We start from the raw sequence: 9,215 nt of genomic DNA, 5'->3' as shown, positions 1-9,215 counted from the left end.
CACCACCACCCCCACCACCACCTCCCCCACCACCACCCCCACCACCACCTCCCCCACCACCACCTCCCCCACCACCACCACCCCCACCACCACGGAGTCTCGCGCCCCCTGCCAGCAGGCTCCAGTTGCACTAATAGACGGGTCCAAACAAGCCGGGGGCAGTGGAACGCTGAACGTTGATTGGCCACTCTTGGCTCCACCCCTCATCCCTCATCTAGCCCAAGAGCGCTGTGCAGTTTCACCAGCGCTGGGTAGGCGCTCTGGTGCTCACCGAGGACGCTCCACTCCTCGGGTGCACCGATCTTTCTGATCCTGTCTTTGGAGCAGCTAGATTGGCAGCCTTGGCTGCTCCATCGGCCTGCCTGCTCCTAAACTGCGATTGCATATGAACTTTTCTTACCTATTCTTGCACAACGTTGTCGTCGGAGTCGTCGAGATCATCGTGGTGCTCGCTTGATGGCCTTCGTCCGTTTAGAATAGTGTAGTTAGTTAGGGGCCACCAAAGAAGAAAGAAGACGCGAATAGTGCAGAGATGCTGGAGGTGGTCAGTTACTATGCTAGAATAAGATAGGGGAACAGGAGAAGCCAAACCTATCCGGGGGGCGCACGGTGGCCCGGAGGAGGTCGACTTGCCGGCTCTTGCTATCGCGCCGAGCTCCCTCCGTCCTTCTCTCTGCCGAGGCGCGAGATTGCGGCGCGCAGCGCAGCGCACTGACTGCCTCGGGCTCCGCTGGGCGATTGCAGCCGAGTCCGTTTCTCGTCTAGCTGCCGCCGCGGCGACCGCTGCCTTGCCTTCCTCCCGGACGCTTGTGGTAAGTTGGAGCCCTGGGCGTCATTGCTAGCCAAGACCCTAACGGTTTAGGCGGGGGATGGGGTGGGGAGCGGGGACAGGTCCCGGATGGTTGCAGCTTGCAGGACCGCACTGACCCGGGCGGGAGGTGAGGGGCGCGCGGGGGGTGTGGGGGGGAGGGGCTTGAAGGGACTCGGAATATGCAGATGGCCGAGAGACTAGGGTCCCTGGGCAGAGAGGGGCTTAGGTTTCACAGGAGGGGCGCCAGAGTGTCAAAGGAGGTTGAGAAGGGTGGGGGTTCGGGGGCGCTCGATATGGGAAAGCGCTGGGCGGAGGCGCCGGTCTCACAAACGAGGCGCCTGGGAAGCCGAGAGAGTAACTGAAGGTGGGCGGGGGGTCTCAAGAAGTCAGGTGGGAGGGAGGAGAGAACGAGAGAGAGACTGAACGCGGGTGTCTCTGGGTAAAGGTTCAGGCTGCGGAAGGTGCAGCTGAATTGAGGGTATGGTCTACGTTTTTAAGAAATCATATTGGGCAAGTGGGAGGGGGCTCAAGGGTTGGGATAGTGGGAGCGGAGGTGGGGTGAAGGATCCTCTATTAAGTTCTCATTGAAAACCGACTCTAATTTTCGGAGAGTCTCAGTGAACACCGATAACTCAGGGGAGATAAACACTGCGGATCTGTGTCTTGGTGTAACAGCTGTTGGCTGAATTTGAACAGCGCTGCTGATGGTCACGTAAGTTTAAGAGGAGAATGTAAGGGCATACAGCGAGCCATTTTATTAGCTTACCTAAGTCACTTGGTGACAGTTTTATATTTTGAAAAGGATTGCCGAGAAGTCTCCAGGGCTCCTTAGTATTCCGTATTCCGGTTCCTTTATTCGGTTTAACCTGACGAGCAATCTTAACAGCGTACCTTGGAATTGCTAAACAGAACAGGTTGCCATTCCTGATGCCACATAAAGTTCGTCATTGCAAAACGTGTCTGTGTGTCTATTCCTTTTTTTTAAATTTTTAAATTATTATTATTATTATTTTACTTTACAATATTGTATTGGTTTTGCCCGGGCCCTTTGCTTTTTGCTTCCTTTTGAGTAATATGCGACCTGAGGTGACAAACATTTTGTGTTGTGTCTGAGAGCCCTTTAAAGCGACGGTGCTCCCCCACTCAAATTCAGCGGGTGACATTCGGTACTTAGAGAATATCTGATTTGGTCAAGAATCACTGCCGGTACTGCGCAGCTTCTTCATTAATATTACCATCACAAGTCCCAGCCATGGAAACATCGGATTGCGGAGCCCCTAAGTTGCATATACCCCTCACCACATACCTTTTAAGCAGGCTAATGGAAGGAAAACCTTGCTCTAGGGGGAAAAAAGCATTGAGCTAAAGTGACTGGAGTTAGGGAACGTGCTGCGCAGTATGTAGGTAACCTCTGAGTTCCCCAGTTTGCAGACATCTGTGACCTCACACATACACGGGTGCAAAGGACATCTCTGTTCTGGAGTTTACGTTTATTGATACATAGCAGCCATTCTGACAATCAAAATATGAACACAGTAGAAATCAAGTGTTTCTGTAGTTGACTACATATGTGCAGACACAATGAAAAAGGCCAACTGACATGGCCCACAGGGGGAAAAAATGATTACCATGATCATTGCATTTCTTTTGCAGTATTTAAGTCACACTGAATACCATCCTTTCGGAAAAGTAGAATTTATTTGCATCCTGATGCCTTGATCTTTAAGAGTCATCTACGTCTCTCCCAAGGAAGGGGGGCAACTACATAATTTTTCTATATTTTGGGGAGACAGGTTATAGAATATTTAACTATACTTTTCAGTCCCTAAATATGTTCTTCTGGTCTTTGGGAAGGAAATAAAATATTTCTTTATTTCGTCCACATTATTTTTTTTCCCCCTAATAGCTTTTATCATCTAGAGCAACAAGCCCAATGCAAGCCCTGACATTTAGAAGGTGGATAAGGTTTGTGAGTGAAATGTCAAGGTAGGATACGGGATGCTTAAGCCAACACTGACAGTGTTTTTCTATCTGCATAATCTAGAGGTGTTTATTAACCTTTCCCATGCTTTCTTGAGAAGTCTATATCTAGAGTTGTCATGGATGATGGTGATGAGTTTTTCAGATAATAACATGAGGGGCTTTGATGTAGTATGAATTCATGGGAAGATGGGTGAGAACTGACATTTTTGCAAACCTACAGGATACTAGGCATGGAGTGAAGAGCATTACATATATACCTTATTTCGCATGGTCTTCATAGCAAACCTATGAAGAGGAAGATACTCCTATTTTATTAGTACCATTGGATTTTTCCCTTTTATTTCTCAAGGTATTCTTGTAGATTAATTTATGACAGCAGAATAAGAATCCTTTCTTTGTGCTTTCAAGGTTATGTGAGAAGTACAGGTTTATTTCTTTAGCAATAGAAATAAAATATAAAAAAACTAGCATCTTTGATATAATGCTGGGCTAATCTATTAAGTTGGCTTAAGCAGCATTGACATCTCACCCATAGAGGTTTTATAGATGATAGATTTCTTCTTTGGAAAGTAAACTTTAAAATCATGTTAGATTTGAAGGAATATCACTACTATTTGAAACTTAATTATTTAGAAATATTTCTGCATTTACTGGTAGATAAATAAATCTCAATAATAACCTGAAGTCTGCATCAAACCCCAATTGTTTTACTATTCCACTTATGTCCTTCAAGTAAACCTTATTACTCTACAGTTAAAGGAAACACACGAAACAAAATTTGAGTGAAAGATTACCAGTAACCAATATTAAGTGTCCTCAGCTACTCTTATTAAATTGTTCAAGGCGTGAGATCAAACAAGGTGACTGTTATGGAGTCCATTAGCAAATAAGCCCCAAGTTATAATGGCTACAGAAGCTCCAGACTGTTTGGCCCATATCATGAAATAATTTCTCACTACCTTCCCTTTCTAGCAGTTTGGTACTTCACAAAATGAGACAATATGGTACTTGTATTGAGATTACTTTAGTGATATAACAGAGAAAATAATAAATTTTGTCCCACTAATGGTATGGATAGCCATAAGCAAACTAAGAAAACTTAACCATAAGTTTGGGTTAATAACATATTAATTACTAACTCCATGTGTGAAACACATGGATATTAAGCAGTTTTAAAATTATTGCACACAGCCATGTTTTTTTACTATTATTAATTTGTCATAGTTCCAAGATACCTGTTAAATTTTATCTACAACTTGTATACTATTTAATTCCAGAAACTGCCAATAACCAGATTAGTGTTCCATCAATCAATCATTCTGTCTCTGCCTTTCTTCAAACTATTTTAAAGCTTCCTTGTATACTCAGAACATTGCTGCAGAACAGCCTAGTAATCACCATTTTTTGACAAATAACACTGACCTCAACCAAGAGGTTAAGCTGCACCATCAGTCAGTCAGTTACCAGCAAATTTAATACTCTTGCTCACATGCTACAATTCTTTAGTCACTTCTGAAATCTTAATACACAAATGATATAGTGAAATCAGGATTTCAAATAAGATGTACATGAGCTGGAGTCTTAATTACATTTTGTCTCCCTGTATCCAACATCTCTACTTCACCCTATATATTCCGTCCTCCCTTCAGCTGTGGTTAAGACTGTGCCATGTGCAGTTTATGAAGATATTGCTTATTATGACATTGTACATGTAGTTGGCACATAATAAAGTTAACCTTGCTAATTAAGGTTAACCTTCCTTGATAGCCAGTTGGTAAAGAATCTGCCTGTAATTCAGGAGACCGCGGTTTGATTCCTGGGTCAGGAAGATCTGCTGGAGAAGACATAGGCTACCCACTCCAGTATTCTTGGGTTTTCATGGTGGCTCAGCTGGTAAAGAATCCACATGAAATGCGGGAGACCTGGGTTCAATTCCTGAATTGGGAAGATCCCCTGGAGAAGGGAAAGGCTGCCCACTCCAGTATTCTGACCTGGAAAATTCAATGGACAATATAGTCCATGGGGTCACAAAGAGTCAGACACGACTGAGTGACTTTCACTTTATTCATAGATGAGCACATATATGGTCTAATTTGAAAAGCACTAGAAAGGCCTGTGGACTCCCAAACTAGTGGCCTTCATGTTGTTCCACAGTGCTTGAAATTCTACATTCAGGAATTTCCTTTATTAATCTTATTCATTGTCTCTTAATAAAAGTATCCACTTAAACGGGTGGTCATGGTGGAGAGATCTGACAGAATGTGGTCCACTGGAGAAGGGAATCACAAACCACTTCAGTATTCTTGCCTTGAGAACCCCATGAACAGTATGAAAAGACAAAATGATAGAATACTGAAAAAGAATTCCCCAGGTCAGTAGGTGCCCAATATGCTACTGGAGATCAGTGGAGAAATAACTTCAGAAAGAATGAAGGGATGGAGCCAAAGCAAAAACAATACCCAGCTGTGGATGTGACTGGTGACAGAAGCAAGGTCCGATGCTATAAAGAGCAATATTGCATAGGAACCTGGAATGAATTAAGGCAAATTGGAAGTAGTCAAACAGGAGATGGCAAGAATGACCGTTGACATTATAGGAATCAGTGAACTAAAATGGACTGGAATGGGTGAATTTAACTCAGATGATCATTATATCTACTACTGTGGGCAGGAATCCCTCAGAAGAAATGGAGTAGCCATCATGGTCAACAAAAGAGTCCAAAATGCAATACTTGGATGCAATCTCAAAGATGACAGAATGATCTCTGTTTGTTTCCAAGGCAAACCATTCAATATCAGAGTAATCCAAGTCTATGCCCCAACCAGTAATGCTGAAGAAGCTGAAGTTGAATGGTTCTATGAAGACCTCCAAGAACTTTTAGAACTAACACCCAAAAAAGATGTCCTTTTCATTATAGGGGACTGGAATGCAAAAGTAGGAAGTCAAGAAACACCTGGAGTAACAGGCAAATTTGGCCTTGGAATACAGAATGAAGCAGGGCAAAAGCTAATAGAGTTTTGCCAAGAGAATGCACTGGTCCTAGCAAACACCCTCTTCCAACAGCACAAGAGAAGACTCTACACATGGACATCACCAGATGGTCAACACAGAAATCAGATTGATTATATTCTTTGCAGCCAAACATGGAGAAGCTCTATACAGTCAGCAAAAACAAGACTGGGAGCTGACTGTTGCTCAGAACATGAACTCCTTATTGCCAAATTCAGACTTAAATTGAAGAAAGTAGGGGAAACCACTAGATGATTCAGGTATGACCTAAATCAAATTCTTTATGATTATACAGTGGAAGTGAGAAATAGATTTAAGGGACTAGATCTGATAGACAGAGTGCCTGATGAACTATGGACAGAGGTTCGTGACATTGTACAGGAGACAAGGATCAAGACCATCTCCATGGAAAAGAAATGCAAAAAAGCAAAATGGCTGTCTGGGGAGGCCTTACAAATAGCTGTGAAAAGAAGAGAAGCAAAGAGCAAAAGAGAAAAGGAAAGACATAAGCATCTGAATGCAGTGTTCCAAAGAATAGCAAGGAGAGATAAGAAAGCCTTCCTCACCAATCAATGCAAATAAATAGAGGAAAACAACAGAATGGGAAAGACTAGAGATCTCTTCAAGAAAATTAGAGACACCAAGGGAACATTTCATGCAAAGATGGGCTCGATAAAGGACAGAAATGGTATGGACCTAACAGAAGCAGAAGATATTAAGAAGATGTGGCAAGAATACACAGAAGAACTGTACAAAAAAGATCTTCATGACGAAGATAATCACGATGGTGTGATCACTCACCTGGCGCCAGACACCCTGGAATGTGAAGTCAAGTGGGCCTTAGAAAGCATCACTATGAACAAAGCTACTGGAGGTGATGGAATTCCAGTTGAGCTATTTCGAATCATCAAAGATGATGCTGTGAAAGTGCTGCACTCAATATGCCAGCAAATTTGGAAAACTCAGCAGTGGCAATGGCACCCCACTCCAGCACTCTTGCCTGGAAAATCCAATGGATGGAGGAGCCTGGAAGGCTACATTCCATGGGGTCGCTGAGGGTCGGACATGACTGAGCGACTTCACTTTCACTTTCATGCATTGGAGAAGGAAATGGCAACCCACTCCAGTGTTCTTGCCTGGAGAATCCCAGGGATGGGGGCGCCTGGTGGGCTGCCATCTATGGGGTCACACAGAGTCGGACACAACTGAAGTGACTTAGCAGTAGCAGCAGCAGTGGCCACAGGACTGGAAAAGGTCAGTTTTCATTCCAATCCCAAAGAAAGGCAATGCCAAAGAATGCTCAAACTATTGCACAATTGCACTCATCTCACATGCTAGTAAAGTAATGCTCAAAGTTCTCCAAGCCAGGCCTCAGCAATACGTGAACCGTGAACTTCCAGATGTTCAAGCTGGTTTTAGAGAAGGCAGAGGAACCAGATATCAAACCGCCAACATCTGCTGGATCATGAAAAAAAGCAAGAGCATTCCTGAAAAACATCTATTTTTGCTTTATTGACTATGCCAAAGCCTTTGACTGTGTGGATCACAATAAACTGTGGAAAATTCTGAAAGAGATAGGAATACCAGACCACCTGACCTGCCTCTTGAGAAACTTATATGCAGGTCAGGAAGCAACAGTTAGAACTGTTCGATACACGATACTAGATGCTTGGGGCTAGTGCACTGGGACGACCCAGAGGGATGGTATGGGGAGGGAGGAGGGAGGAGGGTTCAGGATGGGGAACACATGTATACCTGTGGCAGATTCGTATTGATATTTGGCAAAACTAATACAATTATGTAAAGTTTAAAAATAAAATAAAAAAAAAAAATAAAAACAGTAAAAAAAAAAAAAAAGAACTGGACATGGAACAACAGACTGGTTCCAAATAGGAAAAGGAGTACGTCAAGGCTGTATATTGTCACCCTGCTTATTTAACTTATATGCAGAGTACGTCATGCAGAGAAGGCAATGGCACCCCACTCCAGTACTCTTGCCTGGAAAATCCCATTGACGGAGGAGCCTGGTAGGCTGCAGTCCATGGTCTCGCTGCAGTCGGACACGACTGAGTGACTTCACTTTCACTTTTCACTTTCATGCATTGGAGAAGGAAATGGCAACCCACTCCTATGTTCTTGCCTGGAGAATCCCAGGGATGGGGGAGCCTGCTTGGCTGACGTCTGTGTGGTCGCACAGAGTCGGACACGACTGAAGTGACTTAGCAGCAGGAGCAGCAGAGTACATCATGAGAAATGCTGGGCTGGAAGAAGCACAGGCTGGAATCAAGATTGCCAGGAGAAATATCAATAATCTCAGATATGCAGATGACACCACCCTTCTGGCAGAAAGTGAAGAGGAACTAAAAAACCTCTTGATGAAGTGAAAGAGGAGAGTGAAAAAGTTGGCTTAAAGCTCAACATTCAGAAAACAAAGATCATGGCATCCGGTCCCATCACTTCATGGGAAATAGATGGGGAAACTGTGGAAACAGTGTCAGACTTTATTTTGGGGGGCTCCAAAATCACTGCAGATTGTGATTGCAACCATGAAATTAAAAGACGCTTGCTCCTTGAAAGGAAAGTTATGACCAACCTAGATAGCATATTCAAAAGCAGAGACATTACTTTGCCAACAAAGGTCCATCTAGTTAAGGCTATCGTTTCTCCAGTGGTCATGTGTGGATGTGAAATTTGGACTGTGAAGAATGCTGAGTGCCGAAGAATTGATGCTTTTGAACTGTGGTGTTGGAGAAGACTCTTGAGAGTCCCTTGGAATGCAAGGAGATCCAACCAGTCCATTCTAAAAGAGATCAGTCCTGGGTGTTCTTTGGAAGGAGTGATGCTAAAGCTGAAACTCCAAACCTGTGGCCACCTCATGCGAAGAGTTGACTCATTGGAAAAGACTCTGATGGTGGGAGGGATTGGGGGCAGGAGGAGAAGGGGACGACAAAGGATGAGATGGCTGGATGGCATCACCAACTTGATGGACATGAGTTTGGGAGAACTCTTGGATTTTGTGATGGACAGGGTGGCCTGGTGTGCTGCAGTTCATGGGGTCACAAAGAGTTGGACACGACTGAGTGACTGAACTGAACTGATTCACTTAAAAGGGTAACCTTTTATCATAACCAAGCATAAATTTATTGACAGCTATCAGAAAGACTTTAGAACTGCATTGTCCAATACAACAGCCACCAGCCACATGTGGCTATTTACGAACAATACTGGAGTGGGTAGCCTATCCCTTCCCCAGCAGATCTTCCCCATCCAGGAATCAAACTGGGGTCTTCTGCATTGCAGGCGGATTCTTTACCAACTGAACTATCAGGGAAGCCCTCAATATAAATTTAGACTAATTTAATTGAAAAAAGTTATAAATTCAGTCCCTTAGTCTCATAGACCACATTTCAGC

The 9,215-nt window shown here is 43.8% G+C and overlaps 1 protein-coding gene across 1 annotated transcript in view; it reads left to right on the top strand.

The window, feature by feature from the left end:
• Positions 1-245: 245 nt before the first annotated feature.
• Positions 246-9,215, top strand: part of HTR2C (5-hydroxytryptamine receptor 2C) — a 347,792-nt gene continuing 338,822 nt past the window's right edge. Inside the window, exon 1 of the mRNA XM_027534545.1 lies at positions 246-812. The gene's annotated coding sequence lies outside the window, so the exon portion shown is untranslated. The remainder of the gene's footprint in view (positions 813-9,215) is intronic.

The sequence above is a fragment of the Bos indicus x Bos taurus genome, chromosome X (genome assembly GCF_003369695.1).
Source record: "Bos indicus x Bos taurus breed Angus x Brahman F1 hybrid chromosome X, Bos_hybrid_MaternalHap_v2.0, whole genome shotgun sequence".
NCBI lineage: Eukaryota > Metazoa > Chordata > Mammalia > Artiodactyla > Bovidae > Bos > Bos indicus x Bos taurus.
The sequence above is the reverse complement of the archived record's forward strand: the minus strand, read 5'-3'. Positions and strand labels throughout refer to the sequence as shown.